Source organism: Notamacropus eugenii, chromosome 1 (genome assembly GCF_028372415.1).
Source record: "Notamacropus eugenii isolate mMacEug1 chromosome 1, mMacEug1.pri_v2, whole genome shotgun sequence".
In the NCBI taxonomy this organism is placed as follows: Eukaryota; Metazoa; Chordata; class Mammalia; order Diprotodontia; family Macropodidae; genus Notamacropus; species Notamacropus eugenii.
Genome location: NC_092872.1, coordinates 522,882,224 through 522,904,433, shown reverse-complemented (window position 1 = coordinate 522,904,433; position 22,210 = coordinate 522,882,224). Strand labels below are relative to the sequence as shown.

Here is a 22,210-nt window from a genome sequence, read left to right as displayed (position 1 = left end):
CTTGAGCAAATCACTTAACCTTTAGTCTGCCTCAGATTCCTCAAATATATAATAGGAATAGCACCTACCTGATAGGGCTGTTGTGAGGATCAAATGAGACAATATCTGTAAAGTGCTGAGCATAGTGACTATCGTGTAGTAGGCACTTAATATTTCTATTCCCTTCTTTGGTCATACATAGATTAATATACATTCAGATTTGACCCTCCAAGTCAATAGAAATGGGGGATGGGGAGAGAAATGCCTCTATTGTAGATTTTGTATTTGTTCTTATAATTTATCAAATCCCACTCGGGTGTGGAACTATGAAAAAAAGAACAAGACATTTGGATTTTTGCCCCAATTATAAGTCAGATTACAAGAATTTTTGCAATAATAGATTCCAAAGTATATATACAAAGGTCACAACCAAATACCTCTCATTAAACCAGATAAGCAATTTCTCGTCATCCCACAAGGTGCTAGCTAGCTAGTTTAACTTAAAAAGCTAAGTTCTTTGTAGGAGAAGCCCAACCCACACATTTATAATACCTATTGCAGGAAGAGACTATGGATTATCAAAAAAGCAATACCTGGAATTTGGTGCACAGGAACCCAGAATTATGCCAATTACCCCTCCAAGGGAGATTTTAATATTAATTTATCAAATTTTAACTTTTCTATGGTTATATTTCTTAGGTTTGAACAGGTAAGGATTTTACTTGGGTAGTCTTGGAGGTATTCTGTACTAGCTCAAGAGTTTTCCTAGTTTTTACTACCTGGTTTCATCCTCCCAATTGAAGTTCCAATTCCTAACTGTAGTCTGAGGATCTGGATTCAAATTCTTTCTCTAATAGTTGCTATGTGGCCCAAACCTCTCTGAGTTTCCTGGACTAGATGATCATGAGAGGTAACCTAGAGCTCTAAAAATTGCTGTGTCCAACAAGCCCACATTCCAAGATTTTAAGATCCGGGACTTCAGAGATGATCTAATTGTTTCCCCTGCCCCACCATTTTACAGATGTAAACACTAAGGCCCCAGAAGGTGAAATGATTTTCCTAATGCCAAAATTCATGGCAGAGCCAATTAACTGACTCTGAGCCAAGTGGTATTTTATTACAGTTCTCTGTGTTCATTCCTTCATAGGAATTCTGCAGTTTACAAACCTAAATTGACAGATGATTCTAAGGTCAGCAAATAATTTTTCAGAGCATGAGCCTATATATTTCATTTATTCAAAGAAATTAGTATTTGTCTTCCTAACCACTAAGCCTGAAGAGATAGCTCCTTATGCAATTCATCTTTGGGATGTCTGCATCTTATCTTAAAACACCATACTTCTGTTTTTTATGGTAATCAAAATATGAAGTTGTTATTATACAAAGATTTTCTAAGGTATCTAATTAACAAGGATACTGTGTGGCTCATGATATTAGTTTTAGAAACTATGTTTACCCTAGCACTGTAATAGCAGACTGGATCAAATGACTTTTAGCCCATCAAATCTCAAATTACTTTTTACATAATAATTAACCAAATTTGTTTTCAAATCATGTCTCATCCTCTTACTACAGTTATATATGAAATGCATGGCATCTTCTAGAGTTGAAGGTTCTGTTTAACGGTAAAATTTAGGGGAAAGCTAATTGGGAGCTGAGAAACCATGATTTTTATCATGAGATAAAAGATGATATTTCAAAAAGACAGAGAAAGGAAAAGGGGAAGATAAACTGTCAAATAAAATTTTAATTTTAAGGGGCAAATTGACTTGTAATTATTTATACTCCATCTAAAACATGGGCAAAAAATATTAGGAGAAAACACAAATATTCTTCCTGCTTTCTTAGAGGAGTCTCTACTATATCAACCATATTCCTTTAATTAACTATTGCAAGTAAGACAAGTAACAATTAGTCAACAATGATAACATGTGGTATGGTAAAATTAAGGTCTACAGAATATCCTGAAATACTATTCTACATTTCCAAGAGTAGTTAGTACTTCCAGAACTTGATCAACATTACAAAACAACAATGACTATAAAAGAGGAGGAAGTAGAAAAGGAGAATCTGAGGCCAAATATAAAAAGCAGTAAAAGTTTATGTTGTGTACTTTGCCCTTATTTTTGTAGGAATCCTCATGTCCCTAGAGAAAACACAGGCTGAGTCAGCCCAAACCAGCTACATCTTCTGCCATTCAAGCAGTTCCAAAACTTCCTCTCAGATCTAAAATCAACAGAGAAGAGACAGGACAGAGGCCAACACTAAATGGAAAAAGGGGGTGGGGATGACAGGGGTAGGAAACTCTCCTTAGGATACATAAGGATGAAAAGCCTATACTTCACTGGCTATAAGATCCTAAGAAATAGTATGCTTTTTCCGGTGTACCAATTTGAATCTGGCATTACACTGAGCCAATGTGTTAAAGTAGTGGTGTCAAAAGCAAATAAAAAAGGATCCCTGCATATTGACTTAGAAAACCACAAATTATCATTATCTCTGCCTTACTGTATTTTTACTTATTTTATTAAACATTTTCCAAAGATATTTTAATCTGGTTTGGGGCAGTTTTGTAGGCAGGCATAGAGAGAAGACCAAAAAAGCAGAATCCAGAGTTATTAAAAGAAAAAAAAAAGCACTTACTGAAATTCACCTTGAGTAAGGCACTTTATTCTTCAGTACTCTATACACTACCATGGTATAGAAGACATAAAATCAAAAAATCTTCTTGATTAAGCCTGAGCTTGGGGCTTCAACAAATACCAAACATTTGCCACATTATAAAATACTGATGCTACAGAAGATTGTAAACTGTAGCTTTAAATAAAAGCTACACCAAGTAACACATAATTAAGAGGACTACATAAATGAAAGATTTCAACAACATACACAAAGGTCCATGCTGATATCTGTGGTAGAAGCACAGAAGTGTGTGACACAGTCTCTGCTCTCTCCTGAGAGGACATACCTGGCAAGCTAGTTGGTCTACTCCAACTGTAACCTATCTTTCCAGCCTTACCACACAGTAGTTTCATTGTCACCCAAACTCAGCTAAACAAGACAGTTTGCCCTTCCCTGTACAGGCTTCTCAATTTCCTATTTCCTCAACTTTGTTTATATTTAACTACTTATACCCTCCTCTTCCACTGCCACCTGTTACCATCTTACTCTTCCCTTCATGGCCCAGTCCAAATGCCAACTAATCTAGGCAGAAGGAATCTCTCCCTCCCCTGAAGCACTAGGGCTTACAAATCAAATTCTACTTTATATTTTATTGATGCATTCCCCCTTGCTTTTTCCTAGATGCACCTGGCACATTGGCTTATAGAGGTCAACAATCAAATGTTTGTCGAATTAAAATAAGACCATACTAACATTTGAAAATGAACAAAAGGCAGAGGGTGTGTGGTATGGTGTGGTGTGGGTGTTGGTATATAGCTAGCTAGCAGTGTAATGTAGTGGATTGTGAGCTAAGAAAGTTGGCCTCAGAAACAAGAAGCCCAGGGTTTAAGTGTCACCTCTAACACATTCTGGCTGTGATGCTGGGCAAGTGACTTAATCAGACTATAAGTTATAGAGAAGGTTCTGACTTGCATTGCTGCAGGGAGTTACCTCCCCTAGGAGTTGCTGATACCAATGAAATCACAGTTCTGGTAAATAAATCTTTTGACAAAACCAGTCATTTTATTAATATAGGAAGCTCCCCCAAATCTCCTTCTTCGAATGCATATGTACAACTTAGAGTCTTACACTATGTTGGGGGACACAGATAGACTTGTTCAAGGCCACAAAATGGTACTGATTATATATCAGTATGTATCAGAGGCAGGACTTGAACCCAGAACTTTCTGACTTCAAAACCAGCTCTCTATCCACTAGGCTACCTGGTTCGGACTCTCCACTGATGTGATAATGTGGAGTGTATATAATAAATGTTCTGTTCGGCACCTTTAGGATATCTCCTGTTTAGATCCTCAAAGATTAGTACGATTTGAGTCTTTGACAATTTTCAGTCTGTAATCAAAATGAAAATCAAGATTAAGAGAATTTGTCTTTCTGTGGGGCAGGGAAATAACAAAGGGTCTAAGCTGATGGGAACAGGGAAGGCTTCAAGGCAGATGAAGGTCTTGAGCTGTCCCTGAAGAAAGAGTAGGAAGAGGCTGGGTGAAAAGGAAGTGAGACGATATTCCATGGCAGAAAAAACTGTGACCAAAAGTATAAAGAAATGCCAAGATATGTGCTGGAGCCAGTGAGAAGCATAGCTTGACTATAACAGAAAGCTCATACTGGAGAAGGGTGGGGACAAAAGACAGTTAATCTACCAGGTGGGAGTCACCTTTTAGGGGCTCGAATGACAAACTAAGATAAAGTCTCAGGGGAATGTGTTGAAGGTTCCAGAGCAGAGGGCAGAAACGATAAATCTGAAGTTTTAGTATATTCTGGAACTGCAGACATGCAGGCCTCTCTTACTACCAAGACTGACACACAACAAAGAGTTTAGAATTTGGATTCAGAAATCTGTGTGGTCTTGGTAAAAAGGAGCTTTAAAACCTCTGGGCCTCAAGTTCCTTTTTTATAAAATTAACGGGTAGAATTAAATGATCTCTCAAGGTTCCTTCCAGCTCCAAATCCTATGATCTATGTATGATCCAGGCAGAACAGCCAAGAAGTTATGACAACAGTCCACATGTAAAGGAAAGGAAGGCCAAACTCGTGACAATGGAAAAATAAAGGAGAGATATAAAAAGAATAATCAGGAAAAATTCAACAGGATTCAATAACTTAATGGCTGTCAGGGACAAGGGAATGATAATACAAACAGCTCACATTTAAATAGTGCTTAAAAGGTTTGCAAAGCATTTGACAAGTATTATCTTAATTTTACATACACCACTCTGGGAGATAATTGCTATTATTATTATTCCCATTATATGGATGAGAAAACTAAAGGAGCAGAAGTGAAATGTCTTGCCCAGGATCATACACCTACTAAATGTCCAAAGTTGGATTTGAACTCAAGGCTACCTAACTCTAGGTTCATAACTCTATATAAAACACCACAGGGCTGCTTCCTGAGAGGGAAAACTCAACATGACTCAGGTTTTGCTCCTGGGTGACTCTAAGAATGATACCATCATTTATGGGAATATAAAGAAGTAGAGCTAGTACTGGGAGAAAAATAGGGGATGGCATTTCAGACACATTGAACACTGGTGGAGACTGAACATCCGCATGGAAATGTTCAGTAAGAACATTATTGGTGACTAGAAATAGAAATCTAGGAGTCATTTGTATCTGTTCGTTTATTTAATGAGCAACTGCTATGTATGGAAATGCTGGAGATGTGGCAGATATACAGGACAGTTAGACTTGTTCTCTACCCTTCAAATGTTTATAGGCTAATAGAATAGAAATAAGACATAGGTACAGCCTACAATACAATGCAATATGTGAAAACTGTCTTAAGATGCAAAGATGCAAACTGGGTTCACTGGGAGACAGTATATTACAGAATTGGGAGTCAAAGGATTCTAAGTTTAAATTCTGCTTCTGTTGCTCACTAGCTAGATGTCATTGGACTAGTCCTCTGTGCATCAGCTTCCTTAAAAAGAAACTTTAAGTTTTTCTGTATGTAGAAAGGGGCAATTGGACTAGATAGCCTCTAAAATCTCTTCCAGTTCTAACTTCTATTTTTAGAGTTGGAAGAATATTAAGGAGTATCTAAATCTAGCCCCCTCAGAAGTAACTGACCCAAAGTCACACAGGTCCTAAGTAACAGAACCAGGATTTGAACCCAGATCCCTTGAGTTTAAATCCAGTGCTATTTTCCACTACATCAGGGTGGAAAATCAGAAAAGTCTTCTTGAAAGAGGGCACATTCAACATGGGCCATCAAGGATGGCTAAGATTTCAACAGGCAAGTATAGGGGCTGGGGGAGGCCCTCCAGGAGAAGAAAATGGAAGTATGTGGAGCGAAGGTCAGTAACCTATGCACATATGCCAAGGACAGCCTACAGGCCAGTAACTGCTATCTCTTATATCACCCCCATTTCCCCATGAAAACCTGACCATTAATGTCTGCCTTTTTTTCTCCTCTACTTCCTCCACATTCAAAGAAAAGATAATCAACAACCTCTTCCTGCCCTGTACCATCATATTATATGCCTTATCCTCTGTACCCTCCCCTCCCTCACTGGGCAGGCCACCAGAAAAGAGGTTGATGTTGGGACATACTTTTTTGAAAGGTTACTGATCCCTAGCAAGGAGCCAGTAAATACAAGGTAAGATACTGAACCTTTAAGAGTGGGGGAAGGGGTAAAGGAATTAGCAAAAAAGTCAATCAGTCAGTCAATAAACATTTAGTAAGTGTCTACTACACGACAGGTACTGTGTGAAGCACTGGAGATACAAAAAGAGGAAAAATACAGTCCATGTCCTTGAGGAGCTCACAGTCTAATGGAGGAAATACCAAATAATTATGTATAAACAAGCCATATACAAGATAAAAATGAAATAATCAACAAAGGAAAGGCACTAGAATTAAGAGGGATCAGGAATGGCTTCCTAGAGAAGGTGGGATTTTAGCAACTTCAAAGAAGTCAGGGAAGCTAGGAGGTGGAAATGAAGAAGAACATTCTAGGAATGGGGTATAGCTAGAGAAAACCAGGAGAATTAGTGAGGACGGGAACATAGAATCCAGACAACACTATATCATCAGAGACAAAATAAGAAAATACTAGGCAATTGAGCCAATACAAAAATACCAAATTTAGATTCACCAATAGCGCCTTTTAATAAAATTTGAATTCTTAAATGGGAAGGATTAACATTCAAGAGTAATGACCAAGTTAAGAGTAATACACCAAATTACTTTCACAAGAATGAATGTAAGTGAAAATGAAGGAAAAAAAGAAATGAGCATGTTTTTAAAGCAGCTACTATGTTTCAGGAACTTTACAAATATTATTTTATGTGATCCTCACAACCCTTGAAAGTAGGTCCTATTATTATCCTCTTTTACAATTGGGGAAACTAAGCAAGAGAGGTTAAGTGATTTGTCAGTCACACAGCTAGTGCCAGGCTGCATTTGAACTCAGTTCTTGAAACATTCTCAGCCTATTGCTTCCCCTGGCTTCCTTTAAGGTCCAACTAAAATCCTACCTTCCACAGGAAGCTTCTCCCAACTTCTCCTTAATTCTAGTGCAGTCGTTTTGCTAATTATTTCCTATTTATCCTGTATATATGTGTTTGTTTGATGTATTCCTCATAAGATTGTGAGCTCCTCAAGGATTAGGTCTGTCATTTGCCTCTTTGTATCTCTAAGACTTAGCAAAAAACTTGGTGCATGGTAGGTATTTAATAAATGCTTATTGACTGATTTTTTTTATTTTGCCTCCAGGCTTAGCCATCCAGCTGCCTCAGGCTAGGAAAGCAGTAAACAAAAATAAATAACATTTGTAACTGAGATTTCCGGGTTTTTTCCCCCCCAATGGAGACTGGGATATGGGAGGAAGAGGAGGTGGATTTTCACTGATTTAAAAATTAATTTAAAAATAAAAAATTAAGCTACAGGGGAAAAGATGGACTTTTGAAAGAGAATACTCCCAAGTATTCCTGATGAAAATACTAGAGCTGAATAGAAACTTTGAAATTTATGCAGTAGAGATTTGTGGTTTCACATATAATTCCCTTTTTCTGTTCCACTTTGTATATAGTAATGTTCATTTTGTGGGGTGTTTCTTAAGTTCAGAATAAAAAAAAAAATTGGGAAAACAAATATAAGTAATGTGACAGTTACCTGATAAATCAAAACAGGTACCTAAAATAGGATCCAAGCAACTGGACAATCAACTGGGTTGACAAAAGGCAAAGGGCATCCTGGGGTATGCAGGATAACTCCAACACTGGGAAGACAGTCTTCCATCCTGGAGAAGCTAAAGCAGTTCTCTGCAGTTCTCAGTTGATTTTCAGAGATCAAGCAACTTTAAATAGAAGCATGTGGCCTGAGACCAAGATACTCACTGTTACTTAAGGTTACTCTGGCTGCTGAGGTCAAAGAAAGCCTACTCAGAGAACTGGAAAAGTGGCCACAATTACTGAAGGTACAGATGAGGCCAGCACCAAGGAAGTTCCTTCCTGAGATAGTACCTCTTGTGGCCTAGTGAAGTAGATGAAGTTTGCCATCTCTCCCTTTCTCAGTTCTAGATAGGAAGCTGGCAAAAGGCAATGAAAAGAAAGTGGGGTCAGAAAAGATGGACTGGAGTAGCAGACAAGGTGAGTTTGGCAAAACTGTTTTCCTTTAAAAGATAAAAAAAAAGTTTCATTAATAAGATTCTGAGGGCTTGGTTAGTCATGTTGCAGACCTTTGATAATTCACTTTATTTCCCTATTACTAATTTAAAAACACTTTACTGAACTTCTGGAAAGTGTGAATAAATGAGACTCCTAAGTGAAGAACAGGGAGTTAAGGGAATTGTCAAAGATCGTGGATTAGAGAAGCTACAAATCCCCTTCTTCCTTTAGGATCAGAGATGGAGGGTTGGAAGGGACCTTAGAGGTGGTCATCTGCTACCTAACCTTTCAAGAAAATGAGGATGGGGAAAAGACATTCAAAAAAAAGGAAAAGGACCTATTTATAGCAGTTCTTTTGGTGATGGCTAAGAACTGGAAATCAAAGGGATGCCCATCAATTGGGGAATGGCTAAACAAACTGTGGTATATGACTCCATTATAGGAGTATTACTGTGCTTTAAGAAATGACAAGCAGGATGATTTCAGAAAAACCTGTAAACTGTGAACTGGATGCATAATGAAGTGAACAGAACCAGGAGAACATTATACACACTAACACTTTCCACAAAGAACTGTGACTTAGCTATTCTCAGCAATACAACCATCCAAGACAATCCCAAAGGACTAATGATGGCACATAATATGCCTCCAGAGAAAGAACTGATATTGACTGAATACATACTAAATGAAGCATGCTATTTTTCACTTTCATGTTTTTCTTTTATTTGAATCTTCTTGTACAAAGTGACTAATATGAAAATGTTTTGCATAATTGCACGTGGATAGCCTATATTTGACTGCTTACTGTCTCAGGAAGGGGGGAGGGGAGGAAGTGAGGGGGAAAGATTTTGGAACTCAAAAATTTAAACAAAAATGTTAAAAAATTGGGGGGAAAGCACGTTATCCTCTACATAAAAAAAAGAAAATGAGAAAAAGTGAAATTATTTTTTCCAAGGTCACACATAGTTAGCATGTGGAAGAGCCTGGATTCAAACCTACATCCTCTTCTTTCAAAATCTTAAGTCTTTCTATTGCCTCACAGCCTTGTCTGAAAGGTCATCAACTGGCCAACCTTCTAACATTTTAAGTGTTACTTTGTCACAAAGATATTCTTGCTAGAACAAGCAGGCTCTATGGAAAGGTGCCACTCAGCTTAGGTCTGTTAAACTTCATACACTAGTTTAAAAGTACTTTGTAACTACTATTTTTCTCATTCCCAGAGGTTTGGAAAGAGAAGCAGATAATATCGTAAGTCTCTTAAGGAAAGATAACTGAGGGGGAATATAGCAAGGTCGGAAATGAGAGGTCAAAAAATAAAGTCCTTGATGAGTCTGCCCCTTCAAGGGCCCTGCTCCTTCCCTAGTTTTTAGAGAAAACTAATAGGCTTTAAAAAAGTAACTGTGTGGTTGTAAAAACGCCTCCAGTCTCCTCCAGGACCTCCCTTAGCCCCGAAATCTAAGGAACCGAGAGTCCGAGCGGAAATGCACATCCAAGACGCAGGTTCCACTAGGGGACTCCGGCTCTGCCAGACCCAGGCACAAACAAGACAAGAAGGCGGCTACAACGTCCCACCCAGGGCTCCGCCGGCCGCTCTCCAGCCGGGCTGGACAGCCAGGTGGGCGGGACTCCCGGGCGGGACGGGGCGGGGCGGGGCGGGTCCCCCGGCAAAAGGGAGGGCGAGTTCTACTCCCAAGGCAGCCACACACTCGAAGGAGCAGTAGGGCGTGCCCAGGATTGGAGGGATGGGGGTGGGAGTGGCTCAGACCCGACTTAGAATAGGAAGGGACAAACGGGACGAGGTGTCCGGACAAGATCACCTCCTTTCCAATGCCCACGTGATGTTCTCCCCTCGACCTTGTGGGTCACGGGAGAGGAGGCAGCAACTGGTTCCCTCACATCCGCCCGCCGAAGTAACCCCTCCCCCTCATCCCAGGCCACCAATAAGAATCCTCGCCGCGCCCGCGCGGCACCCGCAGCGCGCGCCGGCAGCCGCCAATCTTCGCCCGCAAACCGCTCCAGCCTTGCCCATTGGCTCCAGAGAAAGTCTTTCAGAATTCTCTCATCCCCACCCGTCTCCCCTCAGCCTCATCCTGGTTCTGACTCTCCTCCCTACCCCGTTCTCTCTCCCCCCCACCCCCTAGTCCCAAACCCCCTCCCCCTCCAGAGGGCCGGCCAAGTCACCCGGGCGGCGGCTGCAAGGACACGATGTCCGTGCTTCTTGTTCGTAGCTATCCCGCCCCTATAGCCCACGGAGCAAAAGCCCCAGTCCTGGACCTAGCCCCGGTCCCAGACAAACAAACAGAAGGAGCAAAGGAGTTACCTGTTTCCGACTCCGGCTCCACCCGGGAATGAGGTACCGACTCCCCCACACTCGGCAACACCAGTGCCTTCGCCCCGCCCCCTCCCGCCCGGCGTGTTACGTCACCACGCAGCCTGTCCCGCCCCCTCTGAGCCTGGAGAAGGTGAAACACCGCCCTTGGGCTCTCAGTTTCCTAACTCGTCTAGTTTATGCATTTGTGCCACCCCCGAGTTCTGGACTCCCGGCGCGTGAAACCGGACAGCTGCCTCTCGGGAGGACCTTCCTCCCTTGGGCCCGCTGTCGCTTGTGAGGCCTAACCCGGGACGCCCCCTCTAGAGATAGGGACCACTGTGCCCGAGTTGTGACGTCACAGTGTTCCGCGTCTCTGCGGCGTCCAGGGCCAATGGAATGTTGTGACAGTGGAAGGGCGCGCGTGCTGGACTCGCGCGCAGACCCTGGAGCGCAGCGCGGAGAAGGCGGTAGAAAAGATGGGGCCAAGCAGGGAGGCACCTGGGGCCCCCGCCCGCACGTGGGTTCTCGACTCTTTCCGCACGGGTCACACAGCGCTTAGTCATCGTTTCTAGGGCCCTGCCTTTCCTTAGATGTTGACAGCTGGGGCTGGAACCTCATCTGAGATGGAATAATTACTTAGTTAAATTCAGTTCAGCAAGCATTTATCCACCAGTCGCTTGATTGGATTAGTGAAATATTAATGTTTTCATGAGATAATAGGAATAAGTACGTGTAGGTTAGAGAGCAGCAGCCTCTTTCACATGGGGATTCTGAAGTTTATTTTTTTAATATGGAATATGCTGTTTCAATGTGACTTTTTTCCTTTGTAATTCTTTGTAATTTATTTTATACATTTACAAACATTATTCTGAGAAGGGGTCCATAGGCTTTGCCATTATGCCAAAAAGGGATCCATGACAGATGAACAGTTAAGAACAGCTGTTGTAGAGGTGTTCTGGTATGACTTTACCTCAGGAAGTCCTGGCTTCAAATTATTCTTGGTGTACTCACTAGTTTTGTGAAACCTAGATCATTTAACTTGTTTGTGCTAGGCTAAACAATAACAACAAAAACTTTTTGTTGTTTAGTCGTATCTAACTCTTCCTGACCCCAAATGGAATTTTCTTGGCAAAGTTACTGAAGTGGTTTGCTATTCCTTCCCTACCTCGTTTTACAGATGAGGAAACTGAGGCAAACAGAGTTAAGTGACTTGATGAAGTTAGTAAGTATCTGAGGCCAGATTTGAACTCAGGTCTTCCTGACTCTGGACCCTGCACTTTAGCCCTGGGGGAAAAAATAGCCAAGGAAGAATATTGTCTGACAGGTGATAATGTTTAATATAAAATTTTGGAATAATCTCTTTGTTCTCTCTAAAGCAAACTCAGAGAATGCCTCTTCCTATGTCAGCAAAAGCCAGCCAAAGCTGACTCTGCACTCCTTGGGAGACCTTTAACCTATGACATATCTTGAATAATGGACACATACTACGTTATGGGATATTAATGGTAAAGAAAAAATAGGCATTCTGGGTTTCTATTGAACATTGTTTACCCTTTCCTGTGTCAGTTACCTGTTTAGGGCAGGAAGCCTGCCACTTACTAGTGGTGGGATTTCCTTCTTTATCACCGAGACATATGTTTACCCAGCTGGAATCCCAAGGCCTGACCAACATTACTTTGTTAATTGTCTTGTCTTACTAAATTTATGATTTGTTCAACTAGGAGAGTTCCTTTCTCCCGGCAAAATGTATATAAGCCAGAAGATTTCTGCACTGGGTAGCCAGAACATTTCTGGCTCCATAATGCATTATGTTACCATTATCTTTAATAGGGAATTGATTAATTAATTAATTAAATCATAAAATGTATGCAATTAGCCTGTTGCCTTTTCTTAACCAAGTTTTCAGGTCAACACAGGGAAGCATGAGTATTTTGAATCATAATCTACACCCTCCACATAAAGCCTCAGTAACTCTAGTCAGTATTACAAACTATAGTCAATAAACATTCATTAAGTTCCTACTGTATGCAAGACACTGTGCTAAGCTCTGGAGATACAAATACCAAAAAAGACAGTCCCTGCCCTCAAAGAGCTTACAGTCTTATGAAGAAGACAATACAAAAAAGCTGAACGCAAGTTGGGAGGGAAAAGCGAACAAAGTCCTAAATGAGTGCAGCTGGAGAAGCCAAAGAAGCTGGAAATGAGTGCAGTCAAAAAAGTTCAAAAGGCCCATAGAGTATCAGAGGTGGAAAAGACCTTACAGGTCTTTTGTTTAACCTTCTTATTTTGTAAACGAGGAACTGAATCTCTGAGGCTTGAAGTAGTAGAAGCAGAGACAGCTGACAGGAAGCAGGTAAAAGGAAATCAAAGAGGAGGGGACATAAAAGAGGGACTAGAGAAGCATATAGGTTAGTTGAATAATTTTTTTTTGACTCAGAAAATCAGTAAGTTTGCTTTTAAAAAACTTAATTGTAATGCAAATAAACGCAAGCAAGTGAGACAGCATTTGATTTCAGATCCCTTCGAGATCAGCCCTTTCTTTCCGTGGCACTCTATTGGCTCCATATATTTTGGCAACTATGGTGCCTTATACTAATCAGTGTAAAGATCTATATTCATGCTAAGATCTGAAATCAAAGGACATGGTTTCAAATTACACCTGTACTATTTACTTACCACCTGTGTGACAACTAATTAATCTCTCTTGGCCTCAGTTTCATATGAAAAATTGCTAGATTAATTCATTCAGCAAGGATATATTACTCAGCTACTGTGTGCTAGGTTCGGGAGATAGAAAGAAAAAAGGGAAAGAAAGATTGTTCTCTAGGAGCTTACATTCAACTGGGCGTAAATAACATCAACACAGAAAAATAAAAACAAAAGAGATTAAAAAACAATTAGAGCAAATAGGGTACTAGTAACCAGTGGAGAGAGGTATACTGATATATGTTAACAACTGACTGACTCTCCAAAAGGTCCTATTAACATTATTAACATTTTCTCCTTAGCTTTCTGAAGTCTTAACAATCCACAAAATAATAAATTAAGGACTGATTTGTAGAATTTGCTGATTGAAAATGTAACAGTTGACTTTTCTATCATTCTGGCTCCGGGAAGGGGAGTGAGGAATATTTAGATGACCACTGAGGTCCCTTTGCCACTCTTAATGTACAATCCTATTTTTTTCTAATTGTTTCAATGAGTTTGTTTACCAGAAAGTTCCTTAAAGGCCTATGAGACTCCTTCTCATTTTTATGTATGCCACCCACCCGTGCATAAAAAAGATAAAAGCAAAGGCAGTGCTTTACTGTCTTATGAAAGAATCTCTGAGACTGCTGGAGAATGACTAAAAGGCATTTAGAGACCATTTACACGATGTACTTATTTTACAAATGAGGGAAATATGCCCCAGACACATATCCCAGAGTCTGACAGGTTGTAATTCCCCTGGGGCCAACTGCATAGCACCTTAATACCTTGATCAGATTTGCATAAAATAGTCTTGTTGAGTACTACTGGGGTATAGAAACAGCCTGTCATTGCAAGATATGTAGATAAGCATTCACTGAGCAGTCGCTAAATTTTTGTGCCTCAGGCAACTCTGTAAGATTTAACTAATAAGTCACAGATGAATGATTGTCCTACTTTGTACCACTTGAAGTCTCAAGATGCACACATCTAGAGAACCCACTCCTAATGTTTGCATGGACTATTTGTGCCTGACCTGTGGTAGAAAATTCCAGGTCATATTGGTCTGATCAGGCACAGTCAGACACATTGTAATTTGACTCTAACATAGTGCTGTCATTTTGGTCCTCTTTGAGAACAGAGGACAATCAACCACTTGAAGTCCAGAACACTAAAAACATTAAGAAGGCAAAAGAATACTTTATATTTGCATATTGCTTCATCGTTTTCAAAGGGCTTTCACATTATCTTATTTGATCCTCAATAGATGATGGTTGATTGTGTCAGTCTGTTAAAGTTTGATGACACTATCCATTACTATCCAACTCTCTTTACTCAGACTTTATGTACTAACAAACTTTTTTTAATTGTGCTTTCCAGCTAGATTTTCTGGCTGGAAAGAAGAAGCACCGGCCAGCCATACTTTGGTCCATTCACTAATTAGTCTGCATTAATATATGAGCATTTTAGCTTCATTAGTCAGTCTCTTGAGTTGTTAGTATATATTGGTCCTCCACAGCTTGGTTAGCCCTTAAGTGAAGGAATAAAGTGGAGTTTCTGTCTCTGCAAATCTGAGAACCAGTCCTTGGATCTTTGATATCTCCTAGTGCTGTAGGATCTTGCAATATAAGGAGAAAGCCTGAAGTGCAAAATTCCATTTCTAGCACACTAACAAAGAGAAAGATGTGTATTTTTTTCATTGTTTGAACAACATGGTAATTAACATTTTTGTAAAATTCCAAGTTAAATGAGCAGTATTTTTCAGGTATATCATGTTATTTTTAAGAACCAAAACATTTACAAATGATGTAGTCACTTAAAATGTGATTATACATCTAAAGAAACCTTTGGGTCAATGTTGGATAAAAATGTTTTTGTTAAACTCTTAACATCAGGAATGTTTTTCTCACTTCACTAATAGTTTTTCAATAGTGAATCAAGTAGAAGGCTGGTAGGAATAATGGTAAATCAATAAATTATCAAGCATTTATTAAGTACCTATTATGTGCCAGTCATTATGCTAGGCACTAACTACTGGAACAAAAATGAAACAATCCTTGTCCTCAGGGGTTTACATTCCATTAGAGAGAAAAGGTGTAGATATAAAAGTACATATAAGAAACGTTTAATATAAATGCTAGATTATTTTGAGGGAAGAAGGCACTAGTAGAAGGAGGGACTAGGGAAAACTCTAGGTAGAAGAGTGACGTTTGAGCTGAGTTTTGGGACAAATTAAATTTTTAAAGAGGTGGATATGAAGAGAGAGTACATTCTAGTCAGAAGAGGGGTAGGATTGGGGGAAAGATAATGAGTTTTGTTTGGACATAGACTTTGAAATGCCTGTAGGACATCCTAGTCTAAATGCGTTAAAAGGCATTTGGCTCTCTCAGGGAAGAGACTATGGATGTGTGTATATTTTTTTAGTAACATCTTCATAGGAATGATATTTGATCTTATAGGAAGTGACAAAATCACTGAGAGAGGGGAGGTAAGGAAACGCCCAAGTCAGAACTTTGGGGAATATCCCCCTGTTTAGGGCAGGATATAGATGATTAAGAAAGATATTCTCATAGTGTTTTTAATTTTTCCTCTCCAAGAAAGGTGTAGTCCTATATCGTGACTTAAAGAGCTCCTATCATTTGCCAGTATTGTCTGGATTCTGGAAAACATTGTCCATTCAGAGACCTGCTCCAAGGTAGATCAGCCTAACTAATCAACAAACAATAATATATTGAGCTGTCTACTCCACGCTAAGCACCAAACTAGGCACTGGGGATACAATGACCAAAATAAAACAACCCTTGACCTCAAGAAGCTTACTTACTATTGAAGAAAAGGTAGCAGAGTAAGGCAGCTTAGTGGAAACAACATTAAATTTGGAGTTAGAGAAGCTGGATTTGAATCCTGGCTGTGATTCTTACTACTTGCTGGACCTTGAGCAAATTGCTGAACAGTCAGCCCATGAACATTTATAAAGCACTTTCTATGTGCTAGGCTACTAAGAGTTAGATATTGAAAGAAAAATTGCAAACATACTCTTCCCTCAAGGAGCTTGCATTCTAAAGGATGTGTGTGTGTGTGTGTGTGTGTGTCACTAGCTGCCCATAATTAGATATTTACTCCAGATACGGAGCATATAAAAGTAGATGAAAGATAGCCTTAGGGAGGAAGGCGCTAGCAGATGGGGAAACTGGGAAAAGCCACCAGCAGATGATAGCACATAAACTGAGTGTTGATGGAAGTGAGGGATTCTGGGGATCACAGGTGAGAAGGGAGAGCTTTCAAAGCATGGCAGATAGCCAGGAAAAAGGCAAGAGATGGAGTCCCAATTGTGAGGCTAGATTGGCTGGACTCTAGAAAGCAGAGACTGCATTTGTTTTCTATCTACTGTTGACCTGAAAACTTTGTTAAGAAAAGGCAGCATGGCTAAATGCATACATTTTATGATTTAATTAATTAATTGATCAATTCCCCATAAAGAAAACAGTTACATAGCGCTATGGAGTCAGAGGTGACTCTGACTACCTAGTACAGAAATCATCTGTCTTAAGTACATTTTGCCATGAGAAAGAAACTCTCCTAATTAAGCAAATCATAAATTCAGTAAGACAGGACAATTAACAAAGCAATGTTAGTCAGGCCTTGGGATTTCAGGCTGGGTAAGCATATGTCTCAGTGATAAGGAAAGAAACCCCACCACTAGTAAGTGGCAGGCTTCCTCCCCTAAACAGATAATTGACATAGGAAAGGGTAAACAATGTTCAATAGAAATTATGATCTAAGATGTCTATATTTTCTTTATCATTAATACGCCATAACATAGTACATGTCTGTAGATAATAAGATTCAAAGGAAAGTCTCATTATTCAAGATATAGTGTCTTAGGTTAAAGGTCTCCTTAAGGAGTGTAGAGTCGGCCTTGGCTGGCTTTTGCTGACATAGGAAGAGGCACTCTCTGAGTTTACTTCAGAGAGAACAAAGAGATTATTCCAAAATTTTATATTAAACATTATCACTACCTGTCCAGGTACATGTTGTCTCCCCTGAGTAGATTAGATTGTAAGATCCTTCACATGGTAGGCACTTAATTACTGTTGGTTAGTTGATTAATGTGTAAAAAGACTAAAAAGTTAGGAAGGAGCCAGGTTATGAAAAGCTTTAAATGCATAACACAGGAGTTTATATTTGATCTTAAAGGTAGTAAGGAATCACTGTAGTCAATAGAATAGGGGGAATGAATTGGTCTCATCTGAACTTTAGGAAAATCTCTGGAGAGAGGGAGAGACTTTAGAGAAAGAGATCAATTAGGAAGTTATTACAATAGCTTGCACATTAGACAATGAAAGCTTGAACTAAGGTGGTGGGTGATCATGTAAGTGAAGAGAGAAATGACAAGAAACAAAATCTGATAACTTAATGCATACGTGGGGTGAATGAAAGTGAGGAATAGAGAATGACCCCCAGGTTTAAAAATCTGGATTTTTGGATGGATGATGGTAAAAAAATTGAGGCCATTCAATGAGAGCTCCCTCTTTTCACCTGTTCCTTATGTCACTGAAACCTTCTGCCCTTCCCTCCTTCATTCCCATGACATCAAGAGGGCCCTTCTTGCCAAGACAAATCCTCTCTATGCACAAGTGATCCCATTCCAATCTGTCCTCTCTAGCAGAGAAGCTTACCCCCTCTATGATCCCTACTCTCTTTTATCTTAAATCTCTTCCTGTCTACTGGCTGCTTCCCTACCATCTACAAGCATATTCATGTTTCAGACCCTGTCCTAAGAAACCCAAAAGCCCCTCCAAAATCCAAACTGTCATTTGATCCATCCCAACTAGTTATCATCCAAGATCTCTTCCCTTTTGTGGATAAACTCCTTGAGAAGATCTTCTACAATAGGTGCTTCTACTTCCTTTTTTCTCATTCTCTTCTCTCTCACAGCTTCTAACCTCAAAATTCAACTAAAATTGCTCTCTCCAAAGTTACTGATTTCTTAATTGCATATCTAATGGTCTTTTATCAATCCTCATCCTTCTTCAGTTGTGTTTGTAGGCATTGGGGAAGGAACAAGTAGAGACAGAGGGATTAAGTTATGATAGTAGAGTTGTTCAGCTAGAAAATACAGGAGGGGATGCTATCAAGAGTATGTGTAGAGGGATGCTTAATTGATCATCGATTTATGAAATTATGTAATGGGGGCAGGTACATCCTGGAAAAAGATCACAATTGACTGTCGGAAATGGGGCAGCACCTAGCTGCCTTCCCCTGATTTTACCAATTTTATGCATTACCGGAATGTGAATTTTGCTTAATACAGAAACAATTTGCAAATTATATTGCTTTGAATTTTGGGACAATTTGTATGTGACTTACAGGTTCCCCTTTGCAGTTTTATTTTCTGCTGTAGCCTTTTTATATTAGCTACCTATAAAACTTACTTTCTATACTGATTGGAAGAGGGGCTGTGATCAGAGGAATCAGAAGAAAATACAGTTTTAATATAGACACCTTCACAAGTAGGGGAATCAACTCTTCACCAGAAAATGGAGTAAAAGAGGAAATAGCGGGGACATGATTCTGAAGAATGTGAGATGAGAAGGGGAGAAAATGATGTTGAGACAAGCTTCTTCAATTCTTTAGGGGTAGAGAGGGCTATTCTTTTGTATGTTCAAAGGAGGCAGAATAGGCATCTGTAAGCCTCTTTTCCTCCCACCCTTTTCCAAGGGAGACTTTCATTTCTGCCAGGAGAAGAAGTAGGGAGCTAGGACCAGTGGCCACCACTGTGCTCTCCTCAGAGAGAGGGAATACCTGGCTAGAATTATATCTATCTTCTTCCTTAAATATTATTGGTCTAAGGAATATGAATAGGTTCATTCTAACTTCTGATCACACTATCATTATTAATGAGATAATTATTATATCCATCATATATATATAATGAATAATTTATATCCAATGCTTGACCCTTTTCCCACCAAATACCAATTTCACAATGAACACATAGTGAATAGGAGAGAAATAGAAACAGAAATTAGAGAAGATATACACAGGAGAATATATACAGAGTGAAGGAGTTCTCCCAGTGGGAGTTAGATAAGTGGCTGAAGCCACCTGGCCCTAGAGATTTTTTTCTTAGGGAGTTCATTAATGGCTTGTTTGATTTCTTTTTTGGAAATGGAGTTGTGTTTTTTTTCCTCTTCTGTTAAACTAGGCAGTTTACATTTCTGTAAATATTCATCCATTTCATTTAGATTGTTAGATTTATTGACATACAGTTGGGCAAAATAATTCCCAATTATTGTTTTAATGTCCTCTTCATTGGTGATGAATTCACCTTTTTCATTTTTGATACTGGTAATTTGGTTTATCTATTTTATTGTTTTGTTTTTTAACAAAATCAGCTCTTAGTTTTATTTATTATTTCAATAATTATCTTTAAATATTACTAATTTTTCCTTTGATTTTCAGAATTTCTAATTTGGTATTTAATTGGAGATTTTTAATTTGTTATTTTTCTAGCTTTTTTAGTTGCATGCCTAATTCAATCATCTCCTCTTTCTCTGTTGTATTCACATAAACATGTAGAGACGTAAAATTTCCCCCAAGAACTGCTTTGACCCCATCCCACAAATTTTCGTAGGTTGTCTCTTTATTATTGTTCTCTGATGAAATTATTGTTTCTATGATTTGTTGTTTGACTCACTCATTCTTTAGGATTAGATTATTTAGTTTCCAATTAATTTTTAGTCTGTCTTTCCATAGTCCTTTATTACATATAATTTTTATTGCATCATGATCTGAAAAGGATGCATTTAATACTTCTGCGTTTCTGTGTAGGATTTTGAGGTTTTTTTATGCCTTAATACGTGGTCAATTTTTGTATAGGTGCCATGTACCCTTGAGAAAAAAGTATGTTCTTTTATATCTCCATTCAATTTTCTCCAGAGGTCTATCATATCTAACTTTTCTAAAATTTTATTTACCTCCTTAACTGCTTTCTTGTTTATTTTATGCTTATGAGAGGGGGAAGATGAGGTCCCCCACTAGTATATTTTGCTATTTCTTCCTGTAACTCACTTAACTTCTCTAAAAATCTGAATGCTATACCACTTGGTGCAGTTTTGTTTAGTATTGATAATCATTGTCTATGGTACCTTTTAGCAAGATATAGTTTCCTTCCTTATCTCTTTTAATTAGATCTAGTTTTGCTTTTGTTTTACCTGAGATCAGGATTGCATCCTTCTGCTTTTTTTTACTTCAACTGAAAGAGAAAATTTCACTAGTAACTTTTTTTTTTTGAAGGCAATCAGAGGTAAGTGACTTGCCCAGGGTCACATAGCTAGTAAGTATCTGAGGCTGGATTTTAACTCAGGTCCTCCAGACTCCAGGGCTGGTGTTCTTTCCATTGTACCACCTAGCTGCCTTTCTCAGCTCAACCCAGAGAGACAGTTCTGGATTTCACCCATGGGAAAATTCCCACCAAAGTCTCTAGTGTAGTAAGCTAGGGACAGGGATATGATGGAGATTTTCAGCTCTTATCGTATCTTCTCAGAGTCTTTTCCTTCAGTAACCTGGAGTTAGCATCATTCATCTTCCCTCTGGAAAGGAAGATTGGCCAGACTGAATGGGGAAGGCTCTCGTCAGTTCTGCCCAACCTCCCATTCCCTTATATCCCTCATCAAAGGTAGGATATTCAATTCCATCGATAAGAACATAAGCAAAATAGGAGAACAGGTCCTCAGCTGAGAGCACTGGAAAAGTACAGTGGGAGACTTGAAGAGAGAAGAGGTAAGGTTTGAACCACTGTGGTGTGGAGAATCAATTGGGAATGAATAGGATTGGAGACCAGACAACACAGATTTTTTGTAGATTCTGTCAGCACTGTTTGCTGATTTCTTCTAGCTCTAGTTGACAGCATTTGATTTCAGCTTTTTTATCTGCAAAATGAGGGGGTTTGACTAGTTGACCTCTGATTTTCTTTCTAGCTCTAGCTCTATGATCCTATGAAATTTAACTGATAATATATATGTGACCTTAGCGATTTGCTGGTAAATGTTTAACAACTGACTCTCCAAAAAAAAAAAAAAAAAGGGTATTGCAGGACACACTTTTAAATTAAATTGGCATTAACATTTTAAAAATCATTCTTATGTCTAGATATTCAACAAAACAATAAAGTAAATGTTTGAAGATTTTGGCTGACACTAAAAATTTGAATTCTGGTGAGTCTATTTGAACTAGCTCTAGGACAACCCTGGACCTTGGGCAAATCACTCACCCATCTGGACTTCAGTTTCCTCATCTGTAAAGTAAGGAAATTGGACTAAATCCAGTGCTTATTATAATTGTTTTAAGTTATAATAACATCTAATATTTGTATAGTTATTACTATACAGCAGGAACTGTGCTAAACATTTGAGAATTCTGTCCTTTGAGCCTTACAATAGCTCTGGGAGGTAGGTGCTATTTTTTAATTCTCATTTTACAGATGAAGGAACTAAGGCAAACAGAAGTTAAGTCACTTGCCCAGTATCACACAGCTAGTAAGTGTCTGCGGCTGAATTTGAACTCATGTCTTTCAGATTCTAGGCCACTGCACAGCACCTAGCTGCCTCAGATTTATGTGCCAGGCATATAATAAACTTCATACTTCATAAATGCTTGTTGATGTCCTCTCTCACTCACTGTGCGTTGCCCTTACAGTGTTATTCAGGTCAGGTTGCGCAACCAATTCTAATACGAGATGATAATGCAATACTCCAGTGGGCACCGAAGCAGTAATGAGAACTGCCCACTGTATGGTCAATATGCTTGTAAATTTCTTCCGCCTGATGCGGAGGCGGAGGTTTCTGCACATGCTCAGTTGTTTCTGCGAAGGGCGGCTGGGAAGGGTGAGGAAGGCAGAGCAATAGTGCGCATGTCATGCTTTCTCTGGCTGTAACT

The 22,210-nt window shown here is 39.3% G+C and overlaps 1 protein-coding gene across 8 annotated transcripts in view; it reads right to left on the bottom strand.

Annotated features, from left to right (window-relative positions):
* OGDH (oxoglutarate dehydrogenase) overlaps positions 1–10,749 on the bottom strand; it is a 95,560-nt gene extending 84,811 nt beyond the window's left edge. For 3 of the 8 annotated variants that reach the window (XM_072633756.1, XM_072633765.1, XM_072633763.1), the window contains exon 1: positions 10,592–10,749. The gene's annotated coding sequence lies outside the window, so the exon portion shown is untranslated. Of the gene's footprint in view, positions 1–7,777; positions 8,193–10,591 lie in introns of those variants that run through there. The other 5 variants (XM_072633757.1, XM_072633764.1, XM_072633758.1 and 2 more) reach the window with 5 other exon arrangements.
* Between the last annotated feature and the right edge of the window lie 11,461 nt (positions 10,750–22,210).